Source organism: Leucopleurus acutus (assembly GCF_964270905.1).
Source record: "Leucopleurus acutus genome assembly, chromosome: 4".
Classification (NCBI taxonomy): Eukaryota; Metazoa; Chordata; class Mammalia; order Artiodactyla; family Delphinidae; genus Leucopleurus; species Leucopleurus acutus.
This window is the reverse complement of record NC_139146.1, coordinates 122,645,262-122,662,893: the sequence shown is the minus strand read 5'-3', so window position 1 is coordinate 122,662,893 and position 17,632 is coordinate 122,645,262.

The following is a 17,632-nucleotide window of genomic DNA, read 5'->3' as shown; positions in this document are numbered from 1 at the left end:
TCTTAGCTCAGGACTTGTGTGCTTACTCTTCCATCTGCCTGAAATGCACTCTCCCTTAATTTTCTCATAGTTCTCTCCTACAACTTTCAGATTTCTGCTCACCTTTCCAAAGAGTCTTGTCCTCCATCACTCTCTATCCCTGACATTGCACTTACTGCCTGACTATGATGTATTTATCATTTCCATATCTGCTCACTAGAATGTAAATATTGAATATGAAGAAGGAATTTTCTTTCTTTTTTAATCTTTCTTTTCTGAATTATCTCCAGAAACTACAATAGAATTAGAGCTCAATAAATGCTTGTTGAATAAATTATGTCTGATTTTTGTTATATTTTTCCTTATGTATAATAATAAGTTTTAATATTCTCATGTTCTCCATTTTGCTGGGATCATCTTTTCTTCCCTCATTGTATCATAAATGTGATTAACTGCTGAAAATTTTTTTTTACAAATTCCACAGATATTGATGCCTGGGAAGAGGGAACAATTCCTGAGCTTCTTTTCTGCTGTTTCCCTCTTGCACCAAATTTCTGGGTTAGGTCTCCCTCCACTACCTCTAGCTGTCAGATAAGCCATGACCCTCACCCATTCTCAGGATCTCAAATCTTCTTTCTTTTTTTGCATTACATGGGTCTCTCACTGTTGTGGCCTCTCCCATTGCAGAGCACAGGCTCCGGATGCTCAGGCCCAATGGCCATGGCTCACAGACCTAGCCACTCCACGGCATGTGGGATCTTCCTGGACCAGGGCACAAACCCGTGTCCCCTGCATCGGCAGGCAGACTCTCAACCACTGCACCACCAGGGAAGCCCTCAAATCTGCTTTCTTAGAAAAGATTGACTAGCCTCTCAGATTTCCTTTGCATAAACAAAGGGAACTTTAACAGAGCACCCCAGTCAAATAAACCAGTGAATCTTGCTACTATCCCTGTATATTGTTTTCTTTTTTTTATTGTATGATTCCATTTATATGAAAAGTCTATAATAGGCAAATCCATAGGGACAGAAGGTTGGTTAATGGATGCCTAGGGCTGGGAAGTGCACCCCCTATATTGTTAATGTCTGACATTTTCTCTTCCTGCTACAATAAGTGATTAAAAACTAGTAACTCATACTAGTGATTAACATGAATTATTTATTGATTTCCCAACACAGATTCAGTCCTCACAACAACTCAGTGAAGTAGGTACCATTATTAAATTCCCATTAGCCGATAAAGAAAATTAAGCTTAGAAATTTAATTAATTTGTCACTATAATAAATTTGTGAAAGAATCAGATCTGACTCAAAACCAACCACCTTTATCCCACTTCCACCATAATACTAAATCTCTTTTAGATCAAGTGGAAGAGTGAATTAATGAATAAATGAATGATTAATTGCATCTATTTTCCATATTATAAATGGTTTTTTTTTGTTTGTTTGTTGTTTTGGGTTCTTTTTGTGTGGTATGCGGGCGCCTCACTGTGTGGCCTCTCCCACTGCAGAGCACAGGCTCCGGACACGCAGGCTTAGCAGCCATGGCTCATGGGCCCAGCCATTCCATGGCATTCCCGGACCGGGGCACGAACCCATGTCCCCTGCATCGGCAGGCAGACTCCCAATCACTGCGCCACCAGGGAAGCCCTTATAACTGGTTTCAATAATGTACTTTCAAGTTAAATATATGGAAGGGCTAGTTTTTCCCCAGGGAGAGCATCCTATGTCTAGTGCCCATTGAGCATAAAGAGCCTGAGTGACCTTTGCCAAAGATTTAGCAGAGGATGCTTCTGCACTGCATAAGAGGAATAAATCTATAATCTCCAATGTCCCTTCAAGATCAAGTGATGCATTTTATGATTCCAAGACACTCCCATAAAGTGGAAATTTCAGAATCACAAATGACTGGCTGTAGTCTATATAAAAAGAAGTAAAAATAATCTAATTTGGACTTTATGATCTTCTGAAAAAGAATCATTTTAGGATGAACCCAGGAGATAACAATAAAAAATATCAGCATTTTGAACTCTATCAAAATATCAACATTTTGAACTTTAATTCATATTTTCCTTTAAGTTTACACTTTTGAAGCACTGATTTTTCTCAAGAGTTGGAGAAAATTAAAATGGTAAATTACAAGCACTTTGTGTTCCTGGAACAGACTACCCCAATGCTAGAAACACCAGCTTCAGCATGTGCTGAGAAAGCAGTCAGATGTTAGCCAGCTGAAACAATATCTCCTAGTGCATCTAAATAAAAAATTCATCTTCATTTAAAAATCAGAAATCAAAATGGAGTTAAAATTCCCAATAAGAGTCAAGAAACTGTAAGTACTAGTGAATCTATAAACCTGCTCTTTGCCAGAGGTATCCATAGAGTTCCTAGAACACTGAGAATGAAACAGTAAATAAAACTCTAGATACAATCACTTACCTTCTGATTTCTGTACATTGAGCTAATAATAGTAAAGATGCCCATTATTTATTTGGTTAATTATTTGTGATTTTCACATGCCAAATTCTGATCTGGAAGAATGAGATCATATGCCCCAGCACTGGAGGTGCAGGAAAGAGTAGGGGAGGTGATCCATGCAGATCACGGGGAGAGCTAGGGAGGGGGAGGGTCAACCCCTACTCACTCCCCCCAAATCTCTAACAAGGAAAATGAATAAAACTGTCAAGCAAATAGAACAAAGTGCTGAAGAGCCTTGAAAATTTTAGAAATAAACATTCATTCTCAGAGTCACAGAAAAAAATTAGGTTTAATTCCATAGAAATTAGTTTGAAGAAAAATGAAATTTGAATTATAATTGAGACATAAAGCCTGGATACTTTGGTTTTTCACTAGAGCTCACCACCATCTGATGAGCCAAGATGGATAAGAGCATGTTTCCCAAAGTGTGGCTCACAAACCTCAAGCATTAGAATTATAAGGGAGTTGATAAAAGAATACTGAACCTTGCATCAGAGACAATAAATAAGATTCCTAAGGGTAGGGTTCAAACAATCTACATTTTGTAATAATACACCAGTGATTCTTATTTATACTACAGTTTAAAAATTGGGGGGACTTGAATAACATTTTTAGGTAAGTAATATTTTTTAGAGAAATGTAAAGTGCAGGATTGTGATTAGTTTTGAGTACAAGAATGAAGAAAGTGCAAGCTTAGTTTTTAGAAAACAGAAAGCAAATTCAGAAAAAAAATGTTGTAATTTAAAGAAGAGAGCTAAAACCAATTTTCTCTTTTCTAATTCCCCTTTGTTCTTAGAACAAAAAGGAGAGTCATTACACTAATAGAGTTCCACTAGTTTGTTTGAAGACATTTAATGTGTCCTTAAAAGGTCTTTTCTTCATTTTACCATGCTTCTTCTACACCCAATCTTACTTTCCTTATCTATCCTTTCTGTTTTTGCATGTTGGGACGTGTAAAATTGACACTAATCCAGGGTTAATCTTAGGCAATACTGTGAAATAATAAAAGCTTTTCTAAATGGGTAATTGAGAGTTTTCCTCTCAATTAGGATAATGCTAACTAGCAGGAAAATGTTAGTTTCCTGTGGCTACCATAAAAAAAACATATCACAAACTAGGTGGCTTAAGACTAGAGAGATTTATTCTCTCACTATTCTGGAGGCCAGGAGTTAAAAGTCAAGGTGCTGAAAGGGCAGTGCCCTCTCCAAAGGCTCTGGAGAAGAATCCATCCTATGCCCACCTCCCAGCTTCTGGTCGGTAACAGCAGTCCTTGGTGGTCCTTGGCTTAGAGATGCATCAGTGCAGTCTCTGCCTCCATCTTCACATGGTGTAACCCCCTGGGTATCTCTGTCTTCACATGGAATTTCCCACTGAGTCTGTGTCCAAATTCCTCTCCTCTTATAAGGGTCTACCCCAATTCAGTATGACCTCTTCTTAACTTGATTACATCTGCAAAGATCCTATTTCCAAATTAGGTCACATTCACAGGGTCTGGGGATTATGACATGGACACCTCCTTTCGAGAGCTACCATTTAACACACTGCAGAGGAAATGGAATTTAAAAGCAAGGTAGATTTTCACCTGTCTGAAATGATTTGGATGTAGTCTTGCCTGAAGTGGATTAGATTAAGTTACTTTTCGAGGCCATTCCCAAACATTTCTATTCTATAATTTTATAATCAGGTCAGAATTTGTGTTTCTAAAACCATGGCTAAAAAGAAGAAAAAAATTTTTAAGCAAATCTATCCTGAGTAAATTAAATACAATGTATTCTATTTTCAAAAATTTAAATTTACAAAAATATTTTATTCTGAAGACAACAATACATCTTCATACCCAATTTTGAACAATGAATTTTTTTTAACGTTTAGTGATTTATTAAATGGTGTGAATCTCAAAGGTGGGCTAATTTATACCCTGTATTGACATTAATTTAGCATCAATCTTCTCAAATCTTTCTTTTGTGTTATACAGGTCAGATTTAGACAGAAAATTTAAAAGACATAGTATGTGCTAAAACAAAGTCTTAGGGTGGATATTTTGCCCTTTCTGTGTCTGTGCCAACTTCTTCTCTTATTCTGTAACTCAAAGCTTGAAGAATTCCTATGTTTTCTGAAGGACTTCATTCTAGTAGAGATTTAAGGAAAAGGAGGAGAGAATTGTGGTGAAATATATCAATTCCCACTATCATTGTCTTTGCATCTTGAAGTAACTTAGGTGTTCTAGAGTTCATGGTTTAAGCTCATATAACCTGGGAGGTAAGCTCTATTTCCTAAATGCTCTCATTGATAGAAAACTGATTGAAAGACACAACAGTGAGGAGATTCAAATGAGGAACACAATTGAGGGAGAAGAGAGATGCCAAAAGGTAGGAAACTGAGATTAATTTCTACTTCACTGCATTTCCAGGTTCATCTTTGGAACTTGCTCTCTACCTTATTCATTTAAATATGAGTATACACTATATAAAAGATCTTGGAATACTTCTTTTGAGTCATTGCAGGTTAATTCTGGTTCACAGCCTCAAGAAGCAAATAATTCAATGCTATGATATTTACATAAGAATTTCTAGTATGTCACATCTCTAATAAAATATCTTCCAACAAAATTATACTCTAACCATTTAGTAGTTTGGAAAGTATAGAGAAAGGAAAAGATCAAGTTTAGTGATTTCTTCAACCTTCATAAAAAGTCTGTATTTACTAATGTTACATACAGGACACCCTGAAATTTAAATATTGCAGTCCAAAACACAGGAGTTTTTAGATTCCATGTAGGAGCTGAATTCTCTTTCTCTCCTTGACATTTCCAATTCACTAGAGAAGAATGTGAATAACCTAGAGGCTTGTTTTTAGAATTGACCAATGACTTTTATGTGCAGGAACTGTCTTTCACTTGCTTTAAAGATCACTTAAATAGCTATCCTCAATGGTAGTATCAAGACAAATTGATATGTCATAGTCACATCACTAGGAGTGACACAAACATTTATTTTGAACAATAGTTCAAGTATAGAAGTTGGAGATATAATCTGTGCTTTCTGCATGCCACCATAACTCCCCATTTGGGGCTGGATTTCCATCAGTTGCAATTGAAAAAATCTTATTAACACAAGGGATCATATATTAGAACATATCCAGATGATTATTGTAATAATGTCACTCTTCCACTTTCTAGATTATATGTACATAGGAAACCTCCAAATAGCCTGAAATCAATCACACAACTGTGGCTACACTCACTGAGCATGTCAAACTTGTGACCATCATATATTACATGTCTTAATTCACACCTACACACACACGCACATGTGCGCACACACACACACACACACGGGTCTCATAGTATTGTCCTAATGTAGCTTAACAGAGAGTACTACACAGAGTTCTTTACCTAGCAAGCATAACTGACTGACCAACGGCAACATAATGCTTGAATTTCCTCCAGTCATACCTACCCACTGTATAATCTGTTTATTTCTCCTTTGATATTATTTTATGTTCTTCCCTTCTAAATTTTTATTGTCCACTATAGCTTCTTCTAGGCCATACAATATTAAAAACCAGTTAATACAAATTTTAATAGTATTTTGTGACTTGACAGCTTTTACATGCTGAAGTTCACAGAATATAAAGCATCACTGATCCAAAAAAAATCAAATATTTGTTCAAGCCTTTAGTCAATTTGAAATAGTTTGCTAAATCAACTAAATAAGCTTTAATAAATCATTTTTCTTTGAAGAAAGTCAGCAAATGATTTCACCTTTTCTTAAATTATCTATTACTGACATTTTTTAAAGAATAGGGTCTAGAGGGAGCATTCCTTTAAAAGTGAAATAGGTGAAGTAAAATCTCTTTCAGATCTTTTTCAGTAGTAAAAGCTGATTCTTCTATTAACCTCTTTCTCTCTGTTATTATGTATTATTAAAAATGGAAAAACATTGTTGATGGCATGTATTGTATCAATAGCATTGTAGGGTCCCATTTATTTTACTTTAGGAGAGTTTATTTCATCTTGGGCCAACTTGGAAAGACTTTCAGAGGACATCAGCATTCTTCATATTAGATAAAAGCAAGAACACTGCATATACACATTGATCTGGAGTTATTCAAATACTGGATTGGGGAAGAGAGAATTTCCTTCCTTGTTACAGAGTAAATTTCATATCATATTAATACAAATCCCTTTATAAATTGAGAATGTCAGTGGAAAAATTTCAGCTTTTTGGAGATATAAACTGGAAATGTAGAGATAAGTTTCTATCAGAACAAAAAACTAATAAAATAAAAACAAAGTTTAATGTCAACTTTAAATGCCAGTGTATTGTAAAGTGCAAATAGTGAAAACTGGATTTAAACCATAACAGTTGCTTGAGTATCTTTAATTACTTAGTTGTAATTAGTATAATTAGTATCTTTAATTAGTATCTTTAATTACTTATTTGTAATTAGTAATTATTTGTAAGTAGTATAATATATATACTGTTAATATATACAGTTAATATATACTGTTTATACTGTTAATATATAACAGTTAATATATACCGTTTTCTTATAGAGTGCTAAGCGTATGACCCCCAAGGAATACTTTTCTGGCAAATTTTTAAAATTTAAATAGCCCGGTAATAAATATTTTGGGCTCTGTAGGGCTTGCACGTGTGCACCTGCGTGCATACATTCACAGAAGACAGAATTGAGGGAGAGAAGGGAAAGATAGAGATTCATATGTCTTGCAGGTATGTGAATGTGAACCTATTATGACGATGTGAAGATGGCAAAGTGATTGTAGGCAGACAGGAAGGAAAGAGGAGTCTACACTCAAAGTGTGAGCCAAAAAATTGCAGAAGGTCAGAAAATTTTCTCAAATCATTGACAGTTTTCAGATGGATCTAGAATGGTTAAATCTGTTGACCTGAAAAAAATACACAGAAACAAATACACTCTAGCAAAGATTGGTTTATTTGGGATCAGCAAAGTACTGCAATTCGGGGTCTGCAACCATGGTGAGCAATGTGCAAGTTTCCACATGGCAAGAGAAAGAGAACACTTTTGTAGGGAGGAAAAGGAATTCAGGAGGGCTGTAGTGAGCAAAGAGTCCATGGTTTTTCATTGACTGGTTCATTGCCAGGAAAGAAGAGGAGTCTTTCTTCTTCCTGTTGGGAAGAAGAAAGACCTATCATCACAGAGTGATGAGAGACCTATCATCACAGAGTGTGAGAGATCCCCCTTCTGGTCTCCCAACTCCATTTAATTGAGATCTCTGTTTATAATTTTTTTCACAAATCAAAACATGTTAATACCAATGACAGCCAAGGGAAAATTACAACTTTTCAAAGCAATCTGAATTAAACTATATCCTCCTTCCTCCACACATTCCTGGGAAGCTTATCACAACAGCAACCTTGTGCATTATAGACAGCATCGCCCTTCAACTGGGCAATTGGCTTCTTTCTATGCAGTAGTGTGATTTGAGACTACCCTCTGCTCCAGCAATTGGTAAGATGCTCCGCATTAACCTTTGCATGGTTATCCTCTGAAGGCAAAGACAGGATCCTACTGCATTTACAATTAGCAAAAGTGCTAAAGGCAGCAACTTTGACAAGGAGCATAGCACAGCCTAGGTTGGTATTGATAATTTCTCTTCAATACAGTTATGAGTGCACTGCAATCATCTATGAAAAATATCAGTGTACAAAGATCAACAAATCATGTAACAAATCATAAAAGTATATGGGAAATTAATCACTGAGTTATGTTTATTTTAACACAAACTTTAAACTCTGAAAGAAACTTGGTAAAACCATTAAATATGGCATTCATTAAACTCAGAAAGATGTTTGAAACTGATGTAAAAACATAGCTACATTGCAATTTAAACTTAAATCTCAATAAATACCTACATTTAAAGGCTCATAATAGTTACTGGATGTGTAGCCAAAATAAAGCCAGATGTCAGTGAAATGATCCCAGTGTGAGCTGTCTCTTCCCTTGCTATTTCCCTACGAGTATATTATGGAGTTCCACATGACAGAGAACCATCATACTTTGGTGGTAGGAATCACCCAAAAGAAACAGATTTCTCAATTTGTATTCTAATCCATTTGTAACTTCCTAGAAACAGTAGCAGTAGTATTGTAATAAATCCTAGAAGTTTTAACATGTACTTACATGTAAGTCTCCCTTTTCCTCTGGTGAATCTAAAAGGTGTCATGAAGATGTCATGATGACACTTTAAACATTTTTTTCAAAGAATTTTCTAACCAGATAATTGCAGACTTTAAAACAGCCATTATTGTTAAATATTTCATTATTTACATCTCTGTTTCAATGTCTTTCTCTGTGAAATGGATATTGTAACAGTGCCAACTTTATAAGGTGGTTGTGAAGACTAAATTGTTAGCACATGACTGCTAATTCTCATAGACAGATGTGCCTCAGAATTTAGACCTATGATTTTTCATTTAGAGAGACAACATAGTACATATGGCATGTGTCATGTAACACTGCAATCAAACACAATATTTCTGCAGAGCCTATAGTATTTACCTTAAGTGGGATAAGTAAAAATTATAAGGATATAAAGATTATAAATTAACTGTCCCTTCAGGATGGTTTTTGCCACAGAGTAAGTTCGGATCACATCTGGTCCTGCTGTTAATTGAGTTTAAAACAAACTTTTTGAATTTTAGAATCATAGACCAGAAATTGCAGTCCTGTATATATAGAACACTTGGACACCTAGCCCCGTAGCTGGCATATGGACAACATCCAGCATGTGTTTTTCAATTGTTATTATTATTATTATCTAATTTGGAGCTCAAGAAGGTAATATCTTCCTCCTTTCTTTCCTTCCTTCCATTCTTCCTTTCTTCCCTTCCTTCCATCTTTCTTGTCTTCCTTCTCTCTCTTTAAATAAATAAAGATTCAGAGCATTTTACTTATAAAGCACAATTCTACATGATGAGATAATTTGTCAAGGATAGTGTTTGCATAAAATGGAATTCCTTTTCCAGTACCAAGAACCAGTAATATTTCTAAAAATATTATTATATTGCTGCATAAGTTGTTTATCATCAAAAACAAAAATGATAGTCTTTCTATAGTCATACCAAGCAGCTATCATCCATACATTTAAAAAGTTAATAATTGAATTAAATTAGTAAGTAAATGGCAGCCATTCTAATTGTGTTTCTGTAATTGTTGCCATAATCTTGATTACCAAGGTTTTCTCTCATCACCACATATAACAGGAAAAATGTAAAACCCTAGAAGATTCTTCATAGTTAAACAATTAAAAAAATTAATAACTAAACAATATATATATTTAAGCTCATTTTGACATCTTCCAAAGAATCACCCCTCTCCCCCGAAAAATGAGACTTTTAAACCTAATTTCTAAGTCAATAACAGGGCTGATTGAAAAAAAAAAACAAAGAACTAGGGTAATACTCTGTACTTAACCAGAGTATTGATCAAAACCAAATCTTTATTAAATAACACTTTTAAAGTTAAAAAGTACAAAATTCCAGCTATAAAATAAATAACCCATGGGGATATACAGCATGGGAGTTATAACTAATAACACTGTATTGCATATTTGAAAGTTGCTAAGAGAGTAGATCTTAAAAGTTTTCAACACAGGGAAAAAATTGTAACTATGTGTGGTGACAGAGGTTAATCAGACTTATTATGATCACTTCACAATATATATAAATATCAAATCATTATGTTGTACACCTGAAAATAATATAATGTTATATAAGAATTATATCTAAATTTTAAAAATTTTTATTAAATGACATTTTACACTCAAGAGATGAAAATCTTCAAAGCATTCCCAATGAATTCCATAAGAAAGTTATTTATGATTGGTACAAATCTGTACAGAAAAAAAAAACTCTTAGGGCAAAATGCTAAGTATCCTTTATAACAGAATGAAAATCAATTATACTCCAGGCTCTCTCTAAATCAAATTTTAAGTTATAAACAGGACTGACCCTTCTACTGAAAATGTTTTCATCATTTTTCCCAGTTGTTCAACTGTTGACCTAAAATTGCTGAGATCTAATTGAAAGATTAACCTGCAACTTTTTTGTGCTTATAACTAATTTTGCCTATGTTGAATACAATGCTGTATAAAATGGGGGATAATAACTCTTACCACCTAGAGTTACTGTGTGGGTCCAATTAAATTTCAACAGACATTTAATTTCAAATAACTACTGCTTGCCCAATAGAGACATGTAAATTGTGACCTGTAGGCAACATAAAATGGTAACATTATTTACTCTTAATTTATTGCAAATAAAGTGAGTAAAAATAGATGTAGAGAATCATATTTATACATTTCTATTAGGTAGTGAACTGTGTCAGATTCATCTTAAAATTCTTTAATTAAAAATCCATAAGAGGAGGGTGGAGACAAGATGGCAGTGTGGGAAGATGCAGAGTTTGCATCTCCCCACAAATAAGGCACCTGCCAGATGCTGGTGGGGGGCCCCGATTAGAAGGGAAGAACCCCCAAGCAAAACAGTAGGATGTGTGGGGACTGAGAGTGGAGGAGAAGTGGAGACAGGAAAGTACTGGTGCCCCTGAGGGGTGGCTGAGACGGTGGAGGGGTTCCCACACCTGGAGGGACCCTCAGGGGCTCAGATAAAGGGGGAGCACACCCAGCATTTCCCCTGCCCAATCGGCCACGGAAGTCTGCCCACATCTTGGGTCAGGTCCTATGCCCTCAGAGGTCTCCTCTAGGCAGGGTTTGTCCTGGGGATGTAGGAGGGAGGCTGGGGAGATCAGGAGAGCCAGGTGGGAGGGGACTTCCAGGACCAGAGGAGCAGGAGAGGAATGGAGGGTGTTTGCCCCACCCACTCGAGCCCAGGAAGCCTGCTGGGCTCACAGATGATGTCTCCATCCTGTGAGACCAGAGGTGGGAGATATGTCTGGGCCCCTTCTGTTGCATTGAGCCTAAGTCCCACTGCTTACACCCCCCAGGGCCTTTTCCCTCCATGTGGGTCCTAAGCATAAGCCCAACCCACCTCCCAAACCTCACCCCTACTTAGTGCTCACCCTCCACAGAAAACCTTTTTCCACCTTTTTTGTTTTTTTTTTTTTTCTCCTCCTCTTTTTCACTATTGTGGTTCTGTTTTACCTTCTGGTTGTTGATTCATCTGTATTTTTATTTTTATATTTTTTCTAACATATCTGTTAATTTCCTAGTCTAATTTTATTTTTTACTTTGTTACTGTTCTCCTATTTTTTTGTGTGTGCCACCCCATGTGCCTTGCAGGATCTGATTCACAAGCTGGGGGTTGGGCCAAAGCTCTTGTGATGGGAACTCTGAGTTTGAACCACTGGACTAACAGAGAACTTCAGACCCCAGGGAATATTCATCAGAGTGAGGTCACATGGAGGTCCTCATCTCAGCACCAAGACACAGCTCTACCCAACAGCCTACAAACTCCAGTGTTGGAAGCCTCAGGCCAAACAACCAGTAAGACAGAAACACAATCCCACTCATAAAAAAAAGGAAAAAGAAAATGAGAAGGCAAAAACGTATGCAACAGATGAAGGAGCAATATAAAAACCTAAAAGACCAAATAAATGAAGAGGAGATAGGCAACCTACCTAAAAAGAATTCAGAATAATGATAATAAAGATGATCCAGAATCTTGGAAATAGAATGGAGGCACAGATTGAGAAAATACAAGAAATGTTTAACAAAGATCTAGAAGAACTAAAGAACAACAACAAAAAAAAAAAAAACAGAGGTGAACCACACAATAACTGAAATGAAAAATACACTAGAAGGAATCAATAACAGAATAACTTAGGCAGAAGAATGAATAAGTGAGCTGGAAGACAAAGTGGTGGAAATAACTGCCGAGGAGCAAAATAAAGAAAAAAGAATGAAAAGAATTGAAGACAATCTTAGAGACCTCTGGGACAACATAAATGCACCAACATTCGAATTATAGGGGTCCCAGAAGAAAAAGAAAGGGTCTGAAGAAATATTTGAAGAGATTATAGTGGAAAACTTCCTTAACATGGGAAAAGAAATAGTAACCCAAATCCAGGAAGCACAGAGTCTCATACAGGATAAACGCTAGGAGAAACACACCAAGACACATATTAATCAGACTATCAAAAATTAAATTCAAAGAAAAAATATTAAAAGCAGCAAGAGAAAAACAAACAATAACATACAAAGGAATCCCCATATGGTTATCAGCTGATTATTCAGCAGAATCTCTGCAAGCCAGAAGGGAGTGGCAGGATATACTTAAAGTGATGAAACGGAAAAACCTACAATCAAGATTACTCTACCCAACAAGGATCTCATGCATATTCAATGGAGAAATCAAAAGATTTTCAGACAAACAAAAGCTAAGAGAATGCAGCACCACCAAACCAGCTTTACAAAAAATGTTAAAGGAGCTTCTCTAGGCAGGAAACACAAGAGGAGAAAAAGACCCACAAAAACAAACACAAAACAATTAATAAAATGGTAATAAGGACATACATATAGATAATAACCTTGAATGTAAATGGATTAAATGCCCCAACCAAAAGACACAGACTGACTGAATGGATACAAAACAAGACCCATAAATATGCTATATAAAAGAGACCAACTTCAGACCTAGGGACACATATAGACTGAAAGTGAAGGGGTGGGAAAATATATTCCATGCAAATGTAAATCAAAAGAAAGCTGGAATAGCAATACTCATATCAGATAAAACAGACTGTTACAAGAGACAAGGAAGGACACTAAATAATGATCAAGGGATCAATCCAAGAAGAAAATATAACAATTATAAATGTTTATACACTAAACATAGGAGCACCCCCAATACACAAGACAAAAGCTAACAGCCATGAAAGGGGAAATTGACAGTAACACAATCATAGTAGGGGACTTAACACTCCACTTACACCAATGGACAGATCATCCAAACAGAAAATAAATAAGGAAGCACAAGCTTTAAATGACACTATAGACCAAATAAATGTAATTGATATTTATAGAACATTCCACCCAAAAGTGGCAGAATACACTTTCTTCTCAAGTGCACATGGAGCATTCGCCAGGATAGATCACCTCTTGGGTCACAAATCAAGCCTCAGAAAATTTAAGAAAATTGAAATCGTAACAAGTATCTTTTCTGACCACAATGCTATAAGATTGGAAATCAATTACAGGAAAAAACTGTAAAAATTACAAATAATGGAGGCTAAACAGTGTGCTACTAAATAAGCAAGAGATCACTGAAGAAATCAAAGAAAAAATAGAAAAATACATAGAAATAAATGATAATGAAAACACAATGAGGCAAAACCTATGGGATGCACCAAAAGCAGTTCTTAGAGGGCAGTTTATAGCAATTCGATCTCACCACAAAAAAAAACAAGAAAAATCTCAAATAAACAATCTAACCCTACACCTAAAGCAACTACAGAAAGAACAAAGAAAACACACAGTCAGTAGAAAGAAAAAATTATAAAGATCGATCAGAAATAAATGAAATAGAAACAATAGCACAGATCAACAAAACTAAAAGCTGGTTCTTTGAGAAGATAAACAAAATTGATAAACCCTCAGCCAGACTCATCAAGAAAAAAAGGGAGAGGATGCAAATCAATAAAATTAGAAACGAAAAAGGACAAATCACAACTGACGCCACAGAAATACAAAGGATTATAAGAGACTATTACAAACAGCTATATGTCCATAAAATGGACAACCACAAAAAAAGGGACAAATTCTTGGAAAGGTACAATTTTCCAAGACTAAACCAGGAAGATTAGAAAATATAAACAGACCTATCACAAGTAATGAAATTGAAACTGTAATTAAAAATCTTCCAACAAACAAAAGTCCAGGACAAGATGGCTTCACAGCTGAATTCTATCAAATATTTAGAGAAGAGTTAACACCCATCCTTCTCATATTCTTCCAAAAAATTGCAGAGGGAGGAACACTCCAAAATTCATTCTACAAAGCCACCATCACGCTGATACCAAAACCAGAAAAAGATATCACAAAAAAGAAAATTGTGGACCAATATCACTGATGAACATAGATGCAAAAATCCTGAACAAAATACTAGCAAAGAGAATCCAGCAACATATTAAAAGTATCATACACCATGATCAAATGGAATTTATCCCAGGGATGCAAGGATTCTTCAATATGTGCAATTCAATGTGACACACCATATAAACAAATTAAGGAATAAAAACCATACGATTAACTTAATAAATGCAGAAAAATCTTTTGACAAAATTCAACACCGATTTATGATAAAAACTCTCCAGAAAATGGGCAAAGAGGGAACCTACCTCAACATAATAAAGGCCATACATGACAAACCCACAGCAAACATACTCAATGGTGAAAAACTGAAAGCATTTCCACTAAGATCAGGAACAAGACAAGGATGTCTACTCTCACCACTCTTATTCAACATAGTTTTGGGAGTCCTAGCCATGGCAATCAGAGAAGAAAAAGAAATACAAGAAATATAAATTGGAAAGAAGTAAAACTGTCACTGTTTGCAGATGACATGGTACTATACATAGAAAATCCTAAAGATGCCACTAGAAAACTGCTAGAACTAATCAATGAATTTGGTAAGGTTGCAAAATTAATGCACAGAAAACTCTGGATTCCTATACACTAACAATGAAAAATCAGAAAGAGAAATTAAGGAAACAATCCCATTTACTATCACAACAAAAAATATATATAATACTGAGGAATAAACTTACCTAAGGAGGCAAAAGATTGTACTGAGAAAACTATAAAACACTGATGAAAGAAATCAAAAATAACATAAACAGAGGGAGAAATATACCATGTTCTTGGATTGGAAGAATCAATATTGTGAAAATGACTGTACTACCCAAAGCAATCTACAGATTCAATGCAATCCCTATCAAATTACCAATGGCATTCTTCACAGAATTAGAACAAGAAATTTTACAATTTGGATAGAAACACAAAAAACCCTGAAGAGCCAAAGCAATCTTGAGAAAGAAAAACAGAGCTGGAGAAATCAGGCTCCCTGAATATACTACAAAGTTACAATCATCAAGACAATATGGTACTGGCAAAAAAACAGAAATATAGATCCATGATACAGGATAGAAAGCCCAAAGATAAACCCATGCTCATATGGTCACCTAATTTATGACAAAGGAGGCAAGAACTTACAATGGAGAAAAGACATCCTCTTCAATAGGTGGTGCTGGGAAAACTGGACAGCTACATGTAAAAGAATGAAATTAGAACACTCCCTAAGACCATACACAAAAATAAACTCCAAATGGATTAAAGACCTAAATGTAAGACCAGACACTATAAAACTCTTAGAGGAAAACTTAGGAAAAACACTCTGATATAAACCACAGAAAGATTTTTTGACCCACTACTTAGAGGGGTGGGATAGGGAGGGTCAGAGGGAGATGCAAGAGGGAGGGGATCTGGGGATATATGTATACATATAGCTGATTCACTTTGTTGTACGGCAGAAACTACCACAACATTGTAAAGTAATTATACTCTTATAAATATGTTAAAATAAATAAATGGGACCTAATTAAACTAACTTAAAAGCTTTTGCACAGCAAAGGAAACCATAAACAAGATGAAAAGACAACTCTCAAAATGGGAGAAAATATTTGTAAATGAAACAATGGACAAAGGATTAATCTCCAAAATACACAAACAACTCATGGAACTCATTATCAAAAAAGGAAAAAATTCAATTAAAAAATGGGTGGAAGACCTAAATAAACACTTCAACAAAGAAGACATACAGATGGCCAAGAGGCACATGAAAAGATGTTCAACATCACTAATTATTAGAGAAATGCAAATCAAAACTACAATGAGGTATCACCTCACACTGGTCAGAATGGCCATTCTCAAAAAATCCAGAAACAATAAATGCTGGAAAGGATGTGGTGAAAAGGGAACCCTCCTGCACTGTTGGTAGGAATGTAAATTGGTACAACCACTAGGGAGAACAGTATGGAGGTGTATTAAAAAACTAAAAATAGAACTACCATATGACCCAGCAGTCCCACTACTGGGCATATACCCTAGAAAACCATAATTCAAAAAGAGACATGCATTGCAATATTCATTGCAGCACTATTTACAGTAGCCAGGACATGGAATGAATCTAAATGTCCATCGACAGATGAATGTATAAAAAAGATGTGGCATATATATACAATGGAATATTACTCAACCATAAAAAGAAATGAAACTGAGTTATTTGTAGTGGGGTAGATGGACCTAGAGTCCGTCATACAGAGTGAAGTCAGAAAGAGAAAAACAAATACCATATGCTACCGCATATATATTGAATCTAAAAAAAATAATAATTAAAAAAATAAAAACCCATGAGAACCATTTATTAATCATTTTCTAAACTCTAGACACAGGCTACTTTGCATGCATTTTTAGTACCTTAGCAACCCATAAGGAGAAATTTTCTAAAGAATTATAAATATCATCCAGAGTTATTGATAAACCAAATCATTAGAGAGGTCCTAGGCCCAGATATCAGGATGCTGTGTAAATTTCCTAGGTTGTTCCTAGTTGAAGCAATATTCCTCCCTAGAGAAGAAGAGACCCAAGCTCACCTAAGGTCACAAGGTGTCTCTAGAGCAAGCAACTGGGCTGAGTCCCCCCCCTGTAGTTGAATCAGATTTTATCCTCAGGTAGATTAGAATCACCCACTCCACTTAGTATCACTATTGCACTATTGCTGTGGCACACTCCCACAATGGCATGGTATGAATAGAGATGCAGTAGAAATGAACAGAACAGAGAAATGGGATAAATCCAACAAAAAATGTTGAACAAAATGGCAAGTGGCAGAATATATGTAGTATATTATGTACATGTTATTTAAAATATGCAGAACATTATTTTGTATTTAATATGAACATATAGTAAAAGTATAAACATATAAATAAGAATGATCAAGAGCAAAGTTAGCATGTTTTTATCTCTGGAAAGGGAGAGAGACAAATGACATCAGGAAAGGGACACAAAGGGCTTAAACCAAATCTAAGATATTTTATTTCTTTATAATGAAGGTCTCACTAAGGCAAAATGCTAAGATTTGTTCAAACTAAGTATGGATGATCATATGCACATTTTT